General features: G+C 39.9%; 1 non-coding gene across 1 annotated transcript; it reads right to left on the bottom strand.

Annotated features, from left to right (window-relative positions):
• Window positions 1-22,723: 22,723 nt before the first annotated feature.
• Window positions 22,724-22,842, bottom strand: LOC136859371 (5S ribosomal RNA). The gene has a single exon (XR_011017732.1). It is a non-coding gene; the product is annotated as a 5S ribosomal RNA (ribosomal RNA).
• Window positions 22,843-23,098: the final 256 nt, after the last annotated feature.

Here is a 23,098-nt window from a genome sequence, read left to right as displayed (position 1 = left end):
ATACTAATTTTAACCTATGTAACATCTTTAGTTTTTGGGATATAAGTATCCTCATACAAAGAATTCAACTAATTTTGCAATTAATTCACGCCCTTAAGTGTATTTTCAAAAGACAAAAGATTATGACTTTCTTTACTTTGAAAGAAAATTCCAAATACAAATTTTAATGTCTGTAACATCTTCAGTTTTTGAGATATAAGTATCCTCATGAAAAGAATACAACTCCTTTTTCACTCCACGCCGCCCGTTAAGTTGGTTTCACCCCACCCAAAAAATGCGTGTTTCTTTATTTTTCAGGGAGATTCTAAATATCAATTTCCACGTCTGTAACCTTCAGTTTTGAGATATGTTTCTACGAAAAAAATAATTCATTTTTTAACTTTCTTTCACACTCCCCACTTAAGTGAATTTTCCAAAAATAAACAGTGCCCATTTCTTTGAAAGAGCTTCCAAATACGAAGATCACGACTGTAACTTCTTCATTTTTGAGATATATGTATCCTCGTAAAAGGAATTCATCTCTGTTTTCTCCCCTCCCCCTACCAAGTTGATTTCCCCCACCAAAAAATGCGTGTTTCTTTGTTTTTAAACGAGATTCCAAATACCAGTTTTCAAGTTTGTAACATCTTTAGATTTTTTGGTATATATATTCAATAAAAATCATTCAACTATTTTTTTAATTCTTTCACCCCCACCCCTGTCAAGGGTTTTACAGAATACAAAATAATACATGTTTCCTTATTTTTAAAGGAGATTCCAAATATGCATTTTCACGCCTGCAACATGTTAAGTTTTTGAGATATACTGCAGACACATTAATTTTAAAAATTCACCCCTTTTTCGGTTCCCCTTAAGTGGATTTTCCGAAAAAAATATTTATGTTTCTTTACTTTTACACGAAATTCCAATGACCAGTTTTCAAATCTGTAATATGTTACCTGTTTGAGATAATTTGCAGATATAGTCTTTTTATTTTATTCACCCCGCTTGTCACTCCTGTCCCCCTCCCCCCTCTTCATAGGATTATCCAAAAACACAAAATTACATGTTCCTTTATTTTCAAAGGAGGTTCAAAATTCCAATTTTCACGTCTGTAACATCTTCAGTTTTCGAGATATAAGTCTCCTCATAAAAGGTGTTCAACAACTTTCTTCCCATTTTCACCCCCGTTAATGGAATTTTCCTAAAATCAAAAAGTACGTGTTTCTTCATTTTTAAAGGAGATTATAAATACCACCTTTTACGTCTGTAAACTTTTAAGTTTTTGAGATACAGATATCCTCATTTTAAAAATTCACCCCCCTTTTCACCCCCATTAATTGGATTTTCCAAAGAAATAGGTGTTTCTTAATTTTTAAAGGAGATCCCAAATACGAATTTTCAGGTCTGTAATGTCTTAAGTTTCTCAGATATATGTATCCTCATAAAAAGCATTTAACCCTTTTTCACCCCTCCTATTGGGATTTTCCGAAAACAAAAAAATACGTGTTTCTTTATTTTTAAAGGAGATTCTAAATACCAATTTTTACATCTGTAAACTTTTAAAGTTTTGAGATATAGAGACTCTCATTTTAAAAATCCACCCCCCATTTCACCCCCTTATTGATGGAATATCGTAATATCCTCCCTTAGCGAGCACCTACACGGTAATATGAATATATCCCCAAAATTTCATTCCTTTATGTCCAATAGTTTTGGCTCAGTGATGATGAATCAGTCAGTCAGTCAGTCAGTCAGTCAGTCAGTCAGTCAGTCAGTCAGTCAGTCAGTCAGTCAGTCAGTCAGGACAAGTTATTTTATATATATAGATAGACCCGTGCTTCACTACAGTATTCTACAATGTATACGGATATCGAAGTAAATACTGTACGTGCAGTAAAAATATTGTTTTAAAATTGCATATCTCTTAGCATTATACGAGAAATAGCATGGGTAGGTCCCCATATGTTGTTTCCAATGTAAAGAGTGGGTTGCGGAGTTATGATTATAACGGCAGGCTGACTTGCCTACTGCCATTCACAATCGAGTTGGGAAGTTAACATTATAGTTGCAGTTCCCATTGCCTACTGCGCGCTCACAATCGATTTGGGGAGTTTTAGTTACAATGGCAAGCCCCTTTCCTACTTCCAGACAGATTACAGTTGAGGAGTTTTTATTATAATGGCAGGCAACTTCCCTACCACCGGTCAAAATTGAGTTGTGCACTTATCATTATAATGACAAGCCCTTTTCCCTTCTGACAGCCAGCTTACTGCCAGTCACACAGAGTTGGTGAGTTTCCATTAAAATAACAGGCCACTATGCCTAATGCTAGTCACATTTTAGATCGGAACATTTGTTTATAATGGCGGGCACCCTGGCCTACAGCCAAACATTATCGGGTAGGGGCGTTTTGAACAAAATTGGATGCTCCCCTTCCTTCTGCAAGTCAAATCGAGAAGTGAATTATTCATTATAATGGTAGGCCCTCCTTACTAATGCCAATTACACAGGAGTTGGAAAAGGACCCCATTCCTACTGCCAATCACAGTCGGTGTGGAAAGTACTGATTACAATAGCAGACTCACCCTTTCTTGATCGCTACAAATCGACATCAATGAAATATATAGATCGGCATACGAATGCATATGCGTGTTTACAATATTGCAGACCTTCATTTACAGACTAACTGCTGCTAAATGGTACTTCATATCGACAAAGGATTGTACCATTGTATTTAGCGGCCAAAATGGCTGGTCCTATTTCTCGCATCTCATCTATTCATGGGTCAGGTTGAGTTAGAAACGTTGAATAGGTTGAAATTTGTGTAAGATTATCTTACATTTCATTACTTTTCGGATAATTATGTGACATAGCATTTGGCTCACGTATGGGTTCTGTGTGGGCCAATGTTTGTGTAGAGTTTGACGATTCTCTCTTTCCTATAAGCGATTGAAAGTATGAATTATGCATGTAAAAATTCCAAATTTACTTAAAATCTAGAAATAGAGACGAATCTAACGTATAAGGGATGCAGATGCGACAAAAAGTCATAAGACCAAGGTTGAAGATCACTCCAAGTTGAACGGAGATTGTGCCATCCGGTATGTGATAGGACTTCCAGTTTATCCCAAAAAACACCTCGAAACAACACCATCATTAAAATTGCCTCCATATTTTGATATTCTTCGGGGATAAAAGTGAAAAATTCAAAGATCTTGGAAATTTTCCGTCCTTTACAGACTAAAACGTATAATTTTGCCTATTTTCTTGCTCGTGTGGCAGATTATGCCGCAATCTGGTGTTGGGTGAGGGGGGTAAAACTTAGTACATTCAGGAAACTACACCAAAAATATGCAGATGGTCATTATTACCCTTCAAACGGGTAGCTGTACGAAAATTTCACCAAAATAGTCAATGTACAGGCACACACAGTCGTTACGATTTAATTGATATAGATAGATAAGGAATCTGCTACACATACAACACCTTTTGGTCTTTGTCGGCTGGACTTAACCTGCAAAACCGACCGTTTATGACATCTCACTTATTAATCCTCCTGTCGAAAAATGCATATGAGAAAAAAGTTTTAGAAATGGATTTTTTTTTGCTAGTTGCTTTACGTCGCACCGATACAGATAGGTCTTATGGCGACGATGGGATAGGGAAGGGCTAGGAGTTGGAAGGAAACGGCCTTGGCTTTAATTAAGGTACTGCCCCAGCATTTGCCTGGTGTGAAAATGGGAAACCACGGAAAACTATTTTCAGAGCTGCCGACAGTGGGGTTCGAACCTACTATCTCCCGAATACTGGAAACTGGCCGCACTTAAGCGACTTCAGATATCGAGCTCGGTAAATGGATTTCCATTAATTTTGGATGTGCATATTTTGAGGGAGTGCAAAATCATGGTTTCGGTTTCGGAAAATCCCCCAGTAAGTTTAGGCATTCAGAAATAATATTGGCCCTAAAACCTACTCAAGGACAGGTGTATTCTAAATATCAAGTTTTGTAGAAATATATTCAGTAGTTTTCAAGTTATAAGAACTCATACAATCAAACAGACAGGCACCAAAGCTAAGAAATATGCAGATGGTCATTATTACACCTGAAACGGATATATGTACGGAAATTCTGCCAAAATAGTCAATGTACAGACACACGTTCTTTAGGATTATATTTATATAGATGACAGATAAGCATGGGCACGTTTGTAAGTGCAAACCTTTATTTCAAGATTTACTGCTCCTAAACGGTAGATCATGCCAACAAAAGGTTTACACCCTCAGACGTCCCTTTTAGCGCTCTACATGTTTGGTCTTAAAACATTTTCTCGTATCTCCCATATTTGTGGGTTCGATTGAGTTACGATATTTGAATGTGGTGAAATTTGATTACATTTTTATTATTTTACATTATTTTTCACATACTTATGTGGAAGCTTGAATCATGAAATTTGGTTCGCATAAAATAGCAGACGCCATCCTGCTGAGAGTCATTATCAATTTGTAAAGTATTAATTATAAAGGCACTCACACCTTTTCTGGACCGGTACAAATCGATTTCAGTGAATAAATATAAAATGATATACGAAAGTATATGAATTTTGACCTTCATTTAAAGATTAACTGCTACAAAAGGTACATCATATCGACGCCATATATAACGCTCAAAATGGCTGGTCCGATGATGTGTTCTCGTATCTCATCTATGGGTAAATTGAGTTAGAAAGGTTGAATACGGTGAAATTTTGGTAAGGTCTTTTCACAATAAATTACATTTCGGACACATATGTGACAGCTACAGACATAGAATTTGGTACACATATAGCTACTGCGTGGGCCAAGCTTCAAGTAGAAGTTGACGACCCTATCTTTCGGATAAGTGAATCAAACTACAAATTGTACTTGTAACAAGTGCAAAAAGTACGTACAATCCGGAAATAGAGCCAAATTTAACGTATAAGGGATGGCGATACGACAAAAACTCATAAGACCAAAGTTGTAGATCACTCCAAATTGAACTGAGAATGTGCCATTCGTTTAGTGATACGACTTACCGTTTAGCCACCAAATATCTCAAAAGGAATGTCTGCACCGTCTTTAAACCTGCCTCCATATTTCGATATTTTTGGGGGGTAAAAAATAAACATTTTAAACATCTCGTAATTTTCCGTCGGTTACAGGCTAAATGCTACACATTTGCTAAATTTCAATTTTCTAGCTCGTCTGGCAGATTATGCCGCCATCTTGATATGGGGAGCGGATTAAAAATTAGGACTTTCAGGAAACTTTAAGCCTATGAAACCTATAGGTTATCGTTTAGGATAGATATATCTGACCGCGTTCTTATGCTGTGCCCCAAATTTGAGACTCCCAGCGAGACCCCTCAGGGTATTTTGAAGTCATCAGCTTCTCTGGTACCAAGTTTTAAGTTTCTAGGATGCCTGTAAGTGCCTCATTAGTTCACGTCTCTACCGAGCTCGATAGCTGCAGTCGCTTAAGTGCGGCCAGTACCCAGTATTCGGGAGATAGTAGGTTCGAACCCCACTCTCGGCAGCCCTGAAAATGGTTTTCCGTGGTTTCCCATTTTCACACCAGGCAAATGCTGGGGCTGTACCTTCATTAAGGCCACGGCCGCTTCCTTTCCACTCCTAGCCCTTCCCTGTCCCATCGTCGCCATAAGACCTATCTGAGTCGGTGTGACGTAAAGCAACTAGCAAAAAAAAAAAAAAAAAAAAAAAAAATTCACGTCTATTTTAATTTTTATACCTTAACTTATATATACAGTACAGTATACTACGCACACTTCAATTTATTGATATGGGTTATATTTAACCCCGTTCCCTAGGGGTTCTAGGGGCGTCCTGCCCCCACAGCGTATTTTCCAGATAGTAGGTAATATTTATACGCCTTCCACCCCAAAGCAGACCGAACTTGTACTTTAAAAATATCCTGAGTGACACTATTCATCTCAGCAATCCCGAAAAGTATGGATTCGACACTATTTTCGATTACTTTCATATACCACTAACACCTCGCCCTCCCTGGACTTCAAAAAATTCCGGAATGTTATTATTTACCTCAGCGACCGCGAAATCTATATATTCGTCACTATTTTGGATTATTTCTATATATCACTCCCCCTCGGACCCCCCACTTCAAAGGGGGCTGAAGTTGGACTTTACACATTTCCGGAGTATTACTATTCATCTAAGGGACTTAGAAATCAATGGATTCGACGCTATTATCGATTATTGTTATGTATCACTCCCCCCTCGCCCCCTTCACGAAGGGGCAGACTTGGACTTTAAAAAAAATCCGGCGTGTCACTATTCATGCCAACGAAACCGAAAACTATGTATTCGACACTATTTTCTATTAATTTTATATCATAACCCCCCTGACCCCTACCCCTAAGGGTGCTAGGGATGGCTTACTCCTACAGTGCTCGTCTCCAGATAGTAAGTTGTCAGTGTACCAAATTTCTTTGATTTTGCTCCAGTGGTTTAGGAGGAGATGTGTCATTTACATACATACATACATACAAACAAAGAAACATTCATTTTCTTATAAAGATTATTATTATTATTATTATTTTTTTTTTTTTGCTAGTTGCTTTACGTCGCACCGACACAGATAGGTCTTATGGCGACGATGGGACGGGAAAGGGCTAGGAGTGGGAAGGAAGTGGCCGTGGCCTTAATTAAGGTACAGCCCCAGCATTTGCCTGGTGTGAAAATGGGAAACCACGGAAAACCATTTTCAGGGCTGCCGACAGTGGGGTTCGAACCTACTATCTCCCGAATACTGGATACTGGCCGCACTTAAGCGACTTCAGCTATCGAGCTCGGTATTATTATTATTATTATTATTATTATTATTATTATTATTATTATTATTATTATTATTATTATTAGGTGAATGGATCATTAAAAATGGCAATGAAAATAAGTAAGTAGCTTGAAGGATTCGGGAAATGGAAATTGCTTTTCAACACACAAGGAATGTTCATAACAAAATCTGCTTGTCCTTGAACATTAAAATTCGTTATTACTTAACAGTGATCTAAAGTGAAGTTTTTTATGCTTCGGAACGCACAATATACATCATAAAAAATTTAAGGAACAATTAGAGATTAAAGAAAGGAAAATCATGAGAAAATCTGAGGGTTCCGGAAATAAAATAAAATTACTTTTCCCTAAACCCTACTCGGAAGTATATTTTAAAATATTTAAATTTACTGACACAATGGGACTGGGACGAATTCTATATTTAATTCCTTTGGAAAGGATAAATAACACCAGACTTACTTATGGAATAAAAAAAACATCTGCGAATCAAACGTACGAGCTCAAAATGGTATAATGGTAGAGAAAGACCTCACTGAATTAGAACATGCAGGACAGAAATGTAATCATGGAAATATGTTCACACAAAGATGAGAACAAACCAACAAGGCTCCTTCAGTCTACTTTCTTCTCACAAGTGGATTTGGGCCTGTTTTACTGCCGGATGCCCTACCTGACACCAACCCTATATGGGGCAAAATAATCACTATTGCGTGTTTCTGTGGTGGTTGGTAGTGTAGTGTATTGTCTGAATAGGCAGGGGGTAAGTATTAGGACAAACACAAACACCAAGTCCCCGGGCCAGAAGAATTAATCACAGGCCATTAAAATCCCCTACCTAGCCGGGAATCGAACCCGGGACCCTCTGAACGCTGACCATTCAGCCAATGAGTCGGACACAAGACTCCTTTAGTAAATCCGTAATTCAATTCAAACTTGCTATTTCGAGTTTTTTCAGAGGTTAACTTTTAATTCGCTTATCACAAATTTGAAAAGGAGTGAACTGGACAACATAAGATGCTCAGCTATGAGCTTGCATTCGGGAGATGGGGTTTCAAAAAACCACCAATCCTGAAAATGGTTTTCAGTGGTTTCCTACTGTACGATTTTCTTCGTTCCGTCGTCAAACATCTTAGCGCAGTGTTTGAAATCACTAGAAGTTCTCGTATTCAGTTTAAATTCGGGAAAAATCTACGTGAGATATATTACTTTCATCGCTCGAACAGGAATTCTGTAAGGCAAAATGGAAGTGGTGTAATCCACATCAGGTGATGAACCCAGGGAAATCAATGCTTCAGAGCGTTTCCCAGTTTTGCGTGGGCCCACAGCTCGTCACCTAGCAACCAAATCCCATTCGAATGATGTTCCAGAAGTTATCTGATAGGATAGGTTGGACGCTTACAGTGAAATGATGCTGGATATCGGGTATCACCGCCTGTCATGTATCTCACACGGTTATTCAGTGGGGTAAATACGGTTATCAGATCTTTCTAATTATAATTGTATTTCATCTCCTATCGCAATAAGCATTCACATAATACAGTACATACATACATACATTATCATTAAAGACGGTTATGCTTTTCGGCGTTCTGTCTGAAAGCCTCTCTGAATTTACTAATCGTCGCCACAATCCTCTATTTGCAACTAGTTTTGATTGATTTTAATAATCTACCTTTAATTCCATAGTCCCCCAGTATTACGAACATCATTTCCCTCGGTACCCTGTCATATGCTTTCTCTAGATCTACGAAACATAAACACAACTGCCTATTCCTCTCGTAGCATTTTTCAATTACCTGACGCATACTGAAAATCTGATCCTGACAGCCTCTCTGTGGTCTGAAACCACACTGGTTTTCATCCAACTTCCTCTCAACTGCTGATCGCACCCTCCCTTCCAAGATGCCAGTGAATACTTTGCCTGGTATACGAATCAATGAGATACCTCGATAGTTGTTGCAATCTTTCCTGTTCCCTTGCTTATAGATAGGTGCAATTACTGCTTTTGTCCAATCTGAACGTACCTTACCAACACTCCATGCTAATATTACTACTCTATGAAGCCATTTCATCCCTGCCTTCCCACTATACTTAACCATTTCAGGTCTAATTTCATCTATACCTGCTGCTTTATGACAATGGAGTTTATTTACCATCCTTTCCACTTCCTCAAGCGTAATTTTACCAACATCATTTTCCTCCTCTCCATGAGAGGCTGTTCGCAACACCACCAGGATGATTTCCTTTTACATTGAGAGGCTGTTCGAAATATTCCCTCCACCTCTCCAGTGATTCCCTGGGATCTATTATGAGTTCACCTGAATTACTCAAAACACTGTTCATTTCCTTTTTCCCTCCCTTCCTAAGATTCTTTATTACTGTCCAGAAAGGTTTCCCTGCTGCCTGACCTAGACTTTCCAGGTTATTACCAAAATCTTCCCACGACTTCGTTTTGGATGCAACAACTATTTGCTTCGCTCTGTTTCTTTCATATACGTACAAATCCCTGTCTGCCTCGGCCCTTGTTTGGAGCCATAACATTATATACTTGTAACATAATTCCTAGATAAAAAAATCTTCACAATTTTACATTCTGAAGAACATATGGTACGCTTTGTCTCATTGGATAAGCGGTTCGCGGATTCTGTCCCTGAAGAAATGGTCCAGTTTTGATCGTGGTATTTCATGGCATCCTTGTTGGCATGTTAATTTCTTTGAATGTTGAAATCACTTCTTAGCAGACAATGTAGGGTCCCCATACTACGAAAAACGTAAAATTAAGCAATTTCCTCAACTTTGAGGAAAATTGAAGAACTAAAGGGCGCGGATAGCTTTATCAAACTTAAAATCCAGTTTCGAAAATCACTTCCGACCTAATTGCAGTTCCGGAAAAACAGGATAAAATCGCTTGTTGTCAAATCCCAGCCAAATTAACATAATTCTTTCTGTATTACGTTTGTTGGTTCAATACCCAAAGACGTTGTTTTTATTTTTGAAAAATATCGACACTAAAATTAATTATAAGGGCTTAAGTGAAACTCTGCATTGACACACTTTAGCGCTCGTAGTGGTAGAAAATCGCAAACTGCTAATCTAATCCACCGGATAACAATGACTAAGAAAAGGATTGTCATTTTTAAGATTAAATAAAGAATATATTCTAACACTTTGTTGCAGTTTATTTACCTAAACTTCGTACCTCATATCCTGGGATGTGTTCAATAATGAGCTGCTTGCCTTGAAGGGCTAGAACTGTGGATTTGTTTACAAGCTGCCTTACTTCGCATCGACACAGATAGGTCTTATGGCGACAATTGGATAATAATAATAATAATAATAATAATAATAATAATAATAATAATAATAATAATAATAATAATAATAATAATAATTGTACCGCTCCGCTTGAAAAGCGCCATCTTCAATATAAACTGGCAACAACTTGTGCAAAAACTTTGGACTTTTCTTCACAAATGTCTCTACAAACAAAACTGATGTAGTGCGCTCTAGAGTGAAGAGGAACGATTAAGAATACAAAGTAATTTGTTAATTCAAGGTTTCCTAAACTGAGTTGATTTGTCTGTGTTTTTTGGTATACCACAGTTGTCAACATTTCGATCCCTTTCCGCCAACTTCAAAATTAACCAATCGGAAATTTCCTGTATTTAAATTTCAACCAATTTGCGTTTTCTTGTAAATATTTAATTATCCAATAAAAATGAGGGGGTATGTCCGGATACCAGATCTCTCTCGAACCTTCCTTTCGGGTATAAAAGCTGGAAGTTTTTCGAGCTACCTTGTCTTCTTGATCGTCCAGTTTACTAAATGTGTGTTAATAGCGGAGGCGGGAGGCGTCTCGTCTTTCATCGAGCCGTCCAGCGCAGTAAGGTAATGGCAGGCATTTAATAACCAGTCGATAGCCTCTGAAAGCTAGCTCGAGGGGAAGATTTCCTGTCTTTAATTACAGTATGTAACCTTTAATTTCTAATGTTCAATAATGTAAATTTCATCTTCAAATGTAAATCTCAAAATTAGCCTAGAAACTTAGACAAAATTCAGGAATAGAGAGTGTGACACCCTCTCGAATTCCCTATCAACTTCTACTTGAGGTGACTATGTTTTTGTAATTGTTTTCTATCTGTAGCCTTGTAACTTAAATTTTATCCATCTAGTCACCTCAGTAGAATAGAATTAGCTTCTGTAACTTCGGGCCAGAAGCCCAAATAATGTTTTAATAATGTGTGAAAACTTAAAGGAGTGCAAATGTCTGCCTTCGCATTATTTTCATTTTTGGGCCAGTAACTCTAACCTGTGTTTCTTTTCTTCCCACCAAGGCCCGGTAGAATGAGTATTCGACACTCCTGTGAATATTTTTTTTTTGCTAGGAGCTTTACATCGCACCGACACAGATAGGTCTTATGGTGACGATGGGATAGGAAAGGGCTAGACTGTTGAGAGTTAAGACAGTGAATTCTGTTTGAATTGTAAAATGTAGGCTGTGCTTTGAGAGCCCTCAAAGTGAAAAGTTTAGTGAGCAAATATGCTCTGGTTGTTGAAGGTTGCCGTGAGAAGGCAGTAAAGGTATAAGCTTTGGAGCGTAGTCTCCTAGATATTCATAGAAAATAGACGCTCTTTCAATTAGGTAGAAGTGTTAGTAAAACTCTGTAAATGAAAGTTGGAGACCTGTGTCCTAGACTGTTGAGTGTATGGAGCAACGCTGCTCAAATAACGTAGGTAAGTACGTAGTAACATAGGTAGGCAGTATTACCTTACCTTACCTATGTTTTCTTATATATATAAATGATATGAGTAAAGGAGTGGAATCGGAGGTAAGGCTTTTTGCGGATGATGTTATTCTGTATAGAGTAAGAAATAAGTTATAAAGTTGTGAGCAACAGCAAAATGACCTCGATAATGTTGTGAGATGGACAGCAGGCAATGGTATGATTATGAACGGGGTTAAAAGTAAGGTTGTGAGTTTCACAAATAGGAAAAGACCTCTCAGTTTTAATTACTGCGTTGCTGGGGTGAAAGTTCCTCTTGGGGATCATTGTAAGTATCTAGGTGTTAACATAAGGAATGATCTTCATTGGGCAAATCACATAAATGGGATTGTAAATAAAGGGTACAGATCTCTGCACATGGTTATGAGGGTGTATAGGGGTTGTAGTAAGGATGTAAAGGAGAAGGCATATAAGTCTCTGGTAAGACCCCAACTAGAGTATGGTTCCAGTATATGGGACCCTCGCCAGGATTACCTGATTAAATAATTGGAAAAAACCAAAGAAAAGCAGCTCGATTTGTTCTGGGTGATTTCCGACAAAACAGTAGCGTTACAATAATGTTGTAAAGTTTAAGCTGGGAAGAAGTGAGAGAAAGAAGGAGAGCTGTTCGACTAAGTGGTATGTTCTGAGCTGTCAGCGGAGAGATGGCGTGGAATGACATTAGTAGACGAATAAGTTTGAGTGGCGTTTATACAAGTAGGAAAGATCACAATATGAAGGTAAAGTTGGAATTCAAGAGGACAAAATGGGGTAAATATTCATTTATAGGAAGGGGAGTTAGGAATTCGAATAACTTACCAAGGGAGATGCTCATAAATTTCCAATTTCTTTGAAATGATTTAGGAAAAGGCTAGGAAAACAACAGATTGGGAATCTGCCACCTGGGCGACTGCCCTAAATGCAGATCAGGATTGATTGATTGATTGATTGATTGATTGATTGATTGATTGATTGATTGATTGATTGATTGATTGATTGATTGATTGATTGATTGATTGATTGAAATCGAGAGCTTCAAGCTCAGAGGATTAATTGACAAATTTTGTTGATTTTCTAGTTTCTCCTACTTTGTATTTAAACTACTATACCTGAAATCTTGTTCCGTCGCTGAGCGACTTGTTTTGTTAATATTATGCATCTGAAAAAATAGAGAGGAGAAAAGAAATATAACTTTATTTTTAAAGCTTTTAATTAATATTTTGATTGTAGTAGATAGACCCATTCATTCCCGCACCTTCTTTCACCCCTGTCCACCACAAAACACGGTAAATAATAATAATAATAATAATAATAATAATAATAATAATAATAATAATAATAATAATAATAATAATAATAATAATAATAATAATAATAATAATAATGTTGGCTTTACGTTCGACTAACTACTTTTACGATTTTTGGAGATTAGTGATGCCGGAATTTAGCCCCACAGGTGTTCTTTTACTTGCCAGTATATCTACTGAGACGAGGCTGACGTATTTGAGCACCATCAAATACCACCGGACTGAAGCAGGATCGAACCTGCCAAGTTGGGGTCAGAAGGTGGCTATCAATAATAAACTCGTCGAGCCATCTGACATGGGAGACAGCGAACCCAGTTGTGATTGCCACGTATATGCAGCTGATGGAATCGCCACGCATAAGCACGTACCACTTTAATATATGGAGATCATTTGGTAGAGTATTAGCTATCATGAAAAATCGGCCCCTTATATTTTGTACGAACATTTGGACAAAGGAGAGCTCCTTCTGAATATTCCGTATTATTGTAAAATTATTGAGAGATTGTGAGCTCATTCTATTGCGCAACGACAGATGGATCGTTAAGGCTCACAGATTGCGCAGCGAACGATTCCTGTTCTCAACCACACGCTCAATCCGTCTACGTGAGCATACGGCAGTAGCGATCAGTGAGACACTGATGTTTCAAGCGGACAGTGTACGTCAGGGCCTCTCAAACGCCCAAACTCTCACGCGCGCAAATAGAGGCGCAAGAGCTCCGTGCACTGTGCATCGGTGCCGCTCGGCTCGACTCGGACCAACGCTTCGTCTCTGGGCTACTCGGCTAAGCTCGGCTCAACTCGTCTCAACTCGGCTCGGATTTGGAACACTACGGAGCAAGTGAGGAAGAGGGAGACAGGGAGAGCGAGCGAGACAGGCGTGGAGAAAGAGAGAGACAGCGCTATTGCTCCAAATCGAGGAGTGGGGGGCTGCACTCTGGTCAACCAAGCCAGTCGTCTTTTGCACCGTGCACAGTGCATGCACTCTGGTGTACGTCAACATGGCTAGATGTAAGGATGTGACAGATTGACAAAAAAGGAGCAATCGTGTTTGGTCGTGCCCATCAACGGTACGTGAAGTTGCTGGATTTGTTGGTGTTTCACAGTTGACTGTTCAAAGTGTCTACAAGCTTTGGTTTACTACAAGTGGTCATGAAACACGACGTCAGAATTGAGGTCGGAAAAAGATCCTGACTGAGAGGGACCCAGAGAGACGTTTCACGGCCTTGCTTCCAAACCCGACAGGAATTCTTGCAGTCAGTGAACGAAGATGCATCCCAACCTCTTAGTGAGAGAAAATTGCGACGGGAACTGCATGCAATGAACATTTGGAGTTGGTCTTCTCGCAAGAGGACATTGTTCATACAGGCACACGAACCTGCGCGTCTTCAATGGGCTAGAAATCATAGAACGTGGACAGTAACTGACTGAATGTAGGCTGACGAATCATGCTTTTTCCTGTATTCCAATTACGCACGTCTTCCAGTGCACCGAAGGCCAGATGAAGTATTTCATCCTGGATGTGTGCGAGGTCAGCTCCAAGCCGGTGGTGGGTCTGTGACGTTTTGGGGGTGTTTCTCGTATCATGGAATCGGCCCATTCACTGAGGTGACCACTAACTTGAACCAGCATGTTTAAACATTCTGGATGATCTGTTATTTCCTTTCAGTCAACATCTCCATGATGAATATGCTATTGATACCCCGATTTTTCAAGTAGAAGCAGTAAAGTTCATCGGGCTGGGCGCATATGTGACTGGTTTTATGATCACCTCCCTCACCCTATTACATCTCGATTGGCCTGCAAAATCGCCTTGCTTGAACCCCACTGACAATCTGTCGGACGTGTCGGAACAGTGGGTAAACCACTGACATCAGCATCCGCCGCAATTTGGTGGATTAACCTGGATGTGACGTACCTACTACAAATTTGTGGACTCATTTCCTAACCGAATCCAGGCGGTCATCAAGTCCAGAGGCGGAGTTGCACAGTTTAAATGATGCTTGTAATGATTTCTCCAGGACTGACTAATTTTTTGTCCGGTTAGCTTGTTTATTCTGAAGAGATATCTGAATCAATTATAAAAGTGAATGTTTCATGCTATTGTCAGCCCCTGAAGTTCAGTAGACAGCATGATGTCAGGAAAATTAATCAAGTACCAGTTAGAATGACCAAGGTTATGAAGCAAGGACGCAGAGATAATGACTGATGACTCGTGGCATCCTATTCTGTCACGTTTATTATAGACATTAGGATGTGGCCGCCAACTTCGTAAGTGTCAGAGACTACACCGCCTTAGAACGTTTCTATATTGAGTACGGAAGTAGCGTCTGATTTGAGTAGCTGCCTTTGTTCCAGCGATCCAAGGCTAGAATCTGGACAATACCAGCGTACATCCTGCGAATGCATTTCACCACCACTTACACTCACTTTCGGCAAAGATGAAAAACTAATTTTGAGTATTGTCAAAGAATTCGCAATCATAGCTCCAGTTAAAGATACTGCTGCAGCGGAAGGTAGGAGACAACGCATTCCTTGATTTAACCGCACGTTCTTAAATAATCATCGTCATCTACTGAAGGCGAAGCCTTATCGCTGTAGCCACATCTGACGATCCTCAGCTAGCTTCTTCATGTTGCTATATGAACCACATGCCAGTTCACCGACGGAGTTCCTGATGTATAACATCCTTGGTCGTCCCCTGGTTTGGAGGAGTGTCATGTCTCAATAATTGTCCAAATAACTCTGTATTATTCTTCTTTATCGTATTTAATAAACAGTGGTCCTCTATGCTGAGTTCTTAAATAAGAGAAGAATATTATAACCAAAAATGTTGATTCCCAAGCCCTGTTTAATTCTGTCTCCTTTCATGTTATACAAGTTGAATAATAATAATTTGATCTTGCTTTCCACTCCACTAACCACTTTTACTATTTTCGGAGACGCCGAGGTGCCGGAATTTAGTCCCGCATAAGTTATTTTACGTACCAGTAAACCTACCGATACGAGGCTGATGTATTTGAGCACCTTAAAATACCACCGGACTGAGCCAGGATCGAACCTGATAAGTTGGGGTCAGAAGTCCAGCGCCTCAACCGTGTGAGCCACTCAGCCCAGCTTACACAAGTTGGAGCTCGCAAATAAAAATCTGTAGGATGGAAATGTAACTTAATCTGGAAAATTATTCAGAATTATTCACACAAAGCGTTTTGAGGAAGATGAGAGGAAACCAACACGACGGTCGTCAATGTGAGGCACCGCAGATCATCATTTCATCCAGGATTATGTTGCCGGCAGGACGATAAGTAGCTATTTCTTCTTATTTATTTGTGTAGTTTAATTTCTCATGCAGGAATGTACGAATCACTTGCAGCGTATTTTATTTCTTACGTAAGGATAGGCAGAAAGAGATGAGATTTATAAGAATGTGGAACAGAATGTGTTACGATACTCTAGAAGTGAATTAATTTATACATTTCTTTTTATATCTAAATTATTAAATGAGAGAATCACTCTCCGACATTTGCATCGTGTTAAAATGTCGCAGTCTGGGAAGTTGAAGTCTTAATGAACTGAGTATATTTAAATGTTCTTAATGTTATGCCGGGTGGATTTGAAATGAAATATCTTTGAAGTTATTCCCTGTTAAATTCTCGGATCAAGTAATATTGTGAGCGCTATATGAGGAACAAATTTCTATTTGGAGTTAAAAGATCTTTCGGAACCATTCAATGAATAATTGTGAGGTCTTCTTTATGTGTTAAGTTGATGGAGGCAGTGACTGGCGATAAATGGATGTTGCCCTACGTATTGCTAGGGACAGGATGTAATCTTCAGGCAACCTGTGGTCTACGGCGGATTTAAAACGCGGTAAGATATGGATAAGTTATTCAGTTAATTACAAGTCTTCAAATATGCATGTTTGGCTAAATAATCGCGTTGGATCTTCGTAAAATGATATGACGTAGTATATGTGAAAATAATGAGGTCACCCTTGGAGAAATCATAACAAGCATGTAACACCGTCTCCACACTCAATAACCGCCTGGATTCGGTTAGAAATTAGTCCACAAAATTGTTCAGGTACGTCGCATCCAGGTTAAGCCAATCGCTGGGGATTTGATCGTGCATGCTGATGTCGGCGTTTTAACAGCGTTCCAACATGTCCCACATATTTTCAATGGATTCAAGTCCGGTGATTTCGCAGGCCAATCGAAATGTAATAAGGTCGAGGAGTGTTCATAAAAGTAGTCACATATGCATCCAGCCCGATGAACTTTGCTGTTGTCATCTTGAAAAATCAGGGTATCAGTAGCATACTCATCATGCAGATGAAAAGCAACACCTGATCATCCAGAATGTTTAAATAAACATGCTGGTTCATGTTAGTGAGCGGGCCCAAAGAACACCCGAAAACTCACAGATGGACCTCCGGCTTGGACCTGACCTTGCACACATCCAGGATGAGCTCCGCTACACTGGAAGACGTGCGTCATTGGAATACAGGCAAAATGTCTGTGTGAGCAATGGTCTTTTGCGAGGTGACCGATTCCAAAAGCTCATTGCATGCAGTTCCCCTTGCAATGTTCCCAATCGTATCTCGCTAACAGTTTGGAATGGACCTTCATTCACTGACTGAAACAATTCCTACCGGGTCTGCAAAGCGATTTTGATTGACAAGCCGTGAAACGCACCTCCGGTCCCTCTCAGTCAGGATATTTTTCCGGCAACAATATTCTGACATCGTGTTTCGTGGCCACGTGTAGTACACCAGTGCTTGTAGACGAGTTGAACAGTCCGCTGCGAAACTCCAACAGATCCAGCAACTTCACGCACCGTATGACCATGCGCACGGCCAAACGTGATAGCTCCTTTTTGCCACTCTGTTACATCCGTACATCCACGTATGTTGACGTACACTATCTGACTAATCGCTACTTACATAGAGGCAGTGCGCGTGTGATGGAGCACAAAACTCGTTCCCTGAGCCATCTATGCGTGTATGCGTGCGCACGAGGGTGACTTTTTGCCCGATGAGCTTATGTTGTATAGGATCTTCGTGGATACTCAGTGTAGTAATAGAGTCGTCGAACTGCAATTAAATAAGTGGAATAATGAACGGTGTTTCAATCTTTCGAAATGAGCCACATGTAGTGAAATTTATGCCGCGAAGAGGAGTCCGAGATGTTATGATGTTTAATGTGTTAGAAAGGACTTAACGAATCTGGCAGTTTCGTCACAGAGCCTATGTTTATCACATCGTGGCGTGTTACTGCTTGAATATAGGAGATTTTAGTGACTGCATGTTATTTATTTGCATGCTTGATTGTACAAGTAGCAATGCATTTCTGATAGGATATTTGAGCCATGCAGACCAGTGTATTGTCATCGCATTTTCCCCCGACTCATCAGTCCAGGATTTGACTACGCTGGTGTGTGGAGGCTCTTAATGCCTTTCTTCGCAGCGTGTTGGTCATGCTGGTTTTAACTCGAACTCTTTCTACCAGGTAGATAGTGAGCTAAGAATGTTACCCAAATTTTAATATCTTTTCGGCGGCCCTTCATGCCCTTTTGGTGTTTTCGCCTGGCCATTTAAAAACTTTGAATTCTTTCCCTTGTGGCATGGCAACAGTGTTTTATCATGAAGATTTTGAGTGGCTGAAAACGGAGTGACTGACTTAGTGGAACGTTCTATCCGCCCTTAGTGTTTTCCCTTAGATTTTGTGTGCTTATTCTCGTTTTAACTTTTCCCTCTTCTCTTTCTTGTTGAGTTGCCCATCCCTTTTTCGCCTTCCACATCCCTATCCTTTTCCCATTCGGGTTCGTTTTGTATTCTGTATTAATCTCTAGTTCGGTATCATTTGTATTCGATTTCGCGTTTATCCTCTGAAATCCACGTTCAAAACAAAAATTTAGTGGCTCAAAACAAAATAAAACATAACTAGTCGTGTACTGACATTTCTCTTTTCTTCGTGTGTCAATCTTTAACTTTTTGGTCTTGCTTCTTTGTAAATTATGTTTGCAGTACTAAAACATATTCATTTATTAAAACTTGAGAAATATTTTTACTTGTTTTGTACCTACCATGTTCCTCTGATATCTTTCACACGCTTCCGTGACAATATTTAGTAAGACTACGATCCTTTATAATCATAATTATTAAATTATCTCAACACCAGGAACAACACATATCTTAAAGCATGGTTATGACGTCAGATTGAAATTCTTTTGTTGTGTGAAATGGGAAGTGTATCTTGAATTCTAGGAGCAGAATCGCATGTCTGTCTGCATGTATATTACTTGTGTTCTGTATGTGCACGCATCCTTGGTCTATTCATTTCTCCATTTCAGGCCTGGATGCATTTTATCATTCATTATTCCTAGCAATTCTACTTTACGAGACAGCGTCGGTTTTAATGTTGTGTATGTCCTGTTATTGTTTTATTTTGAGTTTAAAATTTGTTCTTATTATTATTATTACTATTAATAGCAATAACAATTGTTTTTACATTCTCCATGAGACGTTACATGCAAACATATGAACATTCAAAAATTAAATGCACTAGGTTCTCGGTAGAGCCCTGCACTGTGAAGATATCCGTGAAGTTAGTGTCTTGGCGGATACAAACTCCATGGCAGTGCGGATAATTTTGCTGGTAATTTATAAATAATTTATGAATGTTTACTCAGGTATACTCTTATTTTTAACACAGGAGAACAAAACATTTGAACTGAAAAAAGAAACCATATTTTCTCTGCAGCGAAATTTTTGTGTGCCCTCTTCGTTATCATAATAATTTCAACACTTATATTAAAAAATTTTCTTAATCATGGCGTCGTATGTCTACATCTGGTCGAAATGTTTTTCTTATTCTGTAGGCTAGTCAAACTTTGTTTTCATTAATTATTTCGCTTATTGTATAACTTTTACTGCAAGTAGGAATTACATAAAGATCAAATAACAGATCTTATGCGTGACATTGGTACATTACCACGGTTGTGTAAAAATAAATGTAACTGGAAATTACTATTATAAAATATAAAATTACCCAACTGAGGCAATTTCGGCAATTGTACCAGTTTAATGTGTTTTTAAATTTTCTTGACGTCGCACCGACACAGATAGGTCTTATGGTAACGATGGGACAGGAAAGTGCTAGGAGCGAGAAGGAATAGGCCGTGGCCTTTGTTAAAGTAGGCGTGGTGCGAAAATGGGAAACCGCAGAAAACAATTTTCCCTGCTGCCGAGAGTGGTATTCGAACCAACTATCTCCCGAATGCTAATTTTATATTACTATGGTATCCGTGAAGCCGGCCCCGTGGTGTAGGGGGTAGCGTGCCTGCCTATTACCCCGAGGCCTCGGGTTCGATTCCCGACCAGGTCAGGGATTTTTACCTGGACCTGAGGGCTGGTTCGAGGTCCACTCAGCCTACGTGATTAGAATTGACGAACCATCTGACGGTGAGATAGCGGCCCCGGTCTAGAAATCCAAGAATAACGGCCGAGAGGATCCGTCATGCTGACCACACGACACCTCGTAAACTGCAGGCCTTCGGGCTGAGCAGTGGTCGTTTGGTAGGCCAAGGCCCTTGAAGGGCTGTAGTGCCTTGGGGTTTGGGTTTTGTGATATCCGTGAAAATTTGTGTTCAGTTATTGTTATTAACAAATACATCGCAATCGGGAAATATCGCGGTGGTACTGGTCACTTAGAGTAGTGTAATAAAGTTTAAACATAATTACCGAACAACAACAAGAACAACAAGAGTACAACAATCAATTCCACGGAAAGAAAATAATACAAGAAAGACTACTAGTTTAACTTTATAAATCCAGCATCATCATATAAAAATACACACACAATATAAGTATTTCCAGTGCATAACACTATTGGTTGAGCTTACTGCGAGCTTAACATTACAAGTTATGAAATTAAATGTCGTATGGCTTTAAGTGCCGGGATATGCCAGGACGGGTTCGGCTCGCCACGTGCAGGTTTTTCTATTTGACCCCCGTAGGCGACCTGCGCGTCGTGATGAGGATGAAATGATGATGAAGACAACACATACACCCAGCCCCCGTGCCATTGGAATTAACCAATTAAGGTTAAAATCCCCGATCCGGCCGGGAATCGAAGCCGGGATCCTCTGAACCGAAGGCCAGTACGCTGACCATTCAGCCAACGAGTCGCACATTACAAGTTATAATAATGTTAAAACGTAATTACCCAATAACAACAAGAGTACAACAAGCTACTGCATGGAAGGTAATGTACAACTGGAATTCATATGATTTGGATTCGTCAGTCGATTGCGTACAGTCGAACCTTGATATCTCCAACCTCATTAATAGGATCTTCAGTATCTCGAAGTAACTTAAATTTCCCGGCCATTTGTGCTATTCTTCACATGTATTTATTTCTCTTTTACTCGAAATTCGGTTATACGAATTTCTCGAGTTGTCGAAGCAAACGTTTCCTCCCTAGAAGCAAAACATACTCTGTAACGCGAATTTTGTGCAGTGTTAACTGTGCAATACGTCATTTGTGGTTTGTGAGGAACAAGTAAATAAATGGTTACAGTGATGCTGGGAGCTAATATGACGCGAACCGAAAAACTCAAACGTCTAGTGATAGGAAACTTGGCGAAGCCTCGCTGTTTCTCGGGTGTGAATTAATTACTGGTCACGTACGAAATCAACCCCTGAAGTCGCGGATGACAAGCTCCATTTACGAATCTCCGCTGCGTGGTTTTGACGAGAAGGTTCAACGTGAAGCACACGCGCCAGATCTTAGGACGCAGACACACGCGTTGGGGTGCTTTCCACCCCACATATCATTGTATTGTAAAATTTGAATTACCGGGCGAGTTGGCCTTGCGCGTAGAGGCGCGCGGCTGTGAGCTTGCATCCGGGAGATAGTAGGTTCGAATCCCACTATCGGCAGCCCTGAAAATGTTTTTCCGTGGTTTCCCATTTTCACACCAGGCAAATGCTGGGGCTTTACCTTAATTAAGGCCACGGCCGCTTCCTTCCAACTCCTAGGCCTTTCCTATCCCATCGTGGCTATAAGACCTATCTGTGTCGGTGTGACGTAATGCCCCTAGCAAAAAAAAAAATATGAATTACTGTATTAATTGGAGATTTTAAGGTAGATTATGTAACAATGACTCTGCAGGGATCCAGCCAGAAAGGTACAAGAGCGGGGAGAGCACAGGAAAGTTATTTGTACATTTCACTAGGAAATAAAATGACCTGGGGTGGATTCCACCCCATACGCGTGTGTTTGAGGGTTAACAGCAACAAACAGAAGAGACTAAAGGATTTTTTTCTAAACGTGCTAACCGAGGTATGTTCTTGTTTCACTGCTGTATGCACTGTATCCTGTCCTCTAAAAAGTTACTATAATAAGTATTGTAATTAAAGTGATGCCGTAAAATAGAGTTCCTTTGTATAGTTTCAAGTACTTTTAACCAAAATGTATTCATTATAAACCCGTAGATTCAATTATGTGCTAACCAAACCAAACCAAACCCCATGGCACTACAGCCCTTGAAGGGCCTTGGCCTACCAAGCGACCGCTGCTCAGCCCGAAGGCCTGCAGATAACGAGGTGTCATGTGGTCAGCACCACAACGAATCCTCTCGGCCGTTATTCTTGGCTTTCTAGACCGGGGCCGCTATCTCACCGTCAGATAGCTCCTCAATTCTAATCACGTAGGCTGAGTGGACCTCGAACAAAAATCCCTCACCTGGCCGGGAATCGAACCCGGGTCCTCCGGGTAAGAGGCAAGTACGCTACCCGTACACCACGGGGCCGGCAAGGGAATTGAGCCAACGGCACGTGGCGTTCCCAAGCGGTCACCCATCCAAGTAATGACCACGCCCAATGTTGCTTAACTGCGGTGATCGGACGAGAACCGGTGTATTCAACATGGTATGGCCGTTGGCCAATTATGTTCTATACGTGCTCAAAATCGATATTTTCTATATCTCGAAATTTCGATAACTCGAAATAAAATTTAGCTCCCGAGATGATTCGAGATATCGAAGTATTTAAATGTTGGTAATGCTAGACTGCATTGCTCACTTTGAACCGTCCTCTTTGCTGGCGTGACATTGACTTAATGTTGAGAACATTCGGTTTCCTGTTATCATGGATACGTAAGAAAGTTGGAAGGCAGCCGAAGAGTTGGTAGCACTGAGC

This window comes from Anabrus simplex, chromosome 1 (genome assembly GCF_040414725.1).
Source record: "Anabrus simplex isolate iqAnaSimp1 chromosome 1, ASM4041472v1, whole genome shotgun sequence".
NCBI classification, from domain to species: domain Eukaryota; kingdom Metazoa; phylum Arthropoda; class Insecta; order Orthoptera; family Tettigoniidae; genus Anabrus; species Anabrus simplex.
This window is presented reverse-complemented; position numbering and strand designations above follow the sequence as displayed.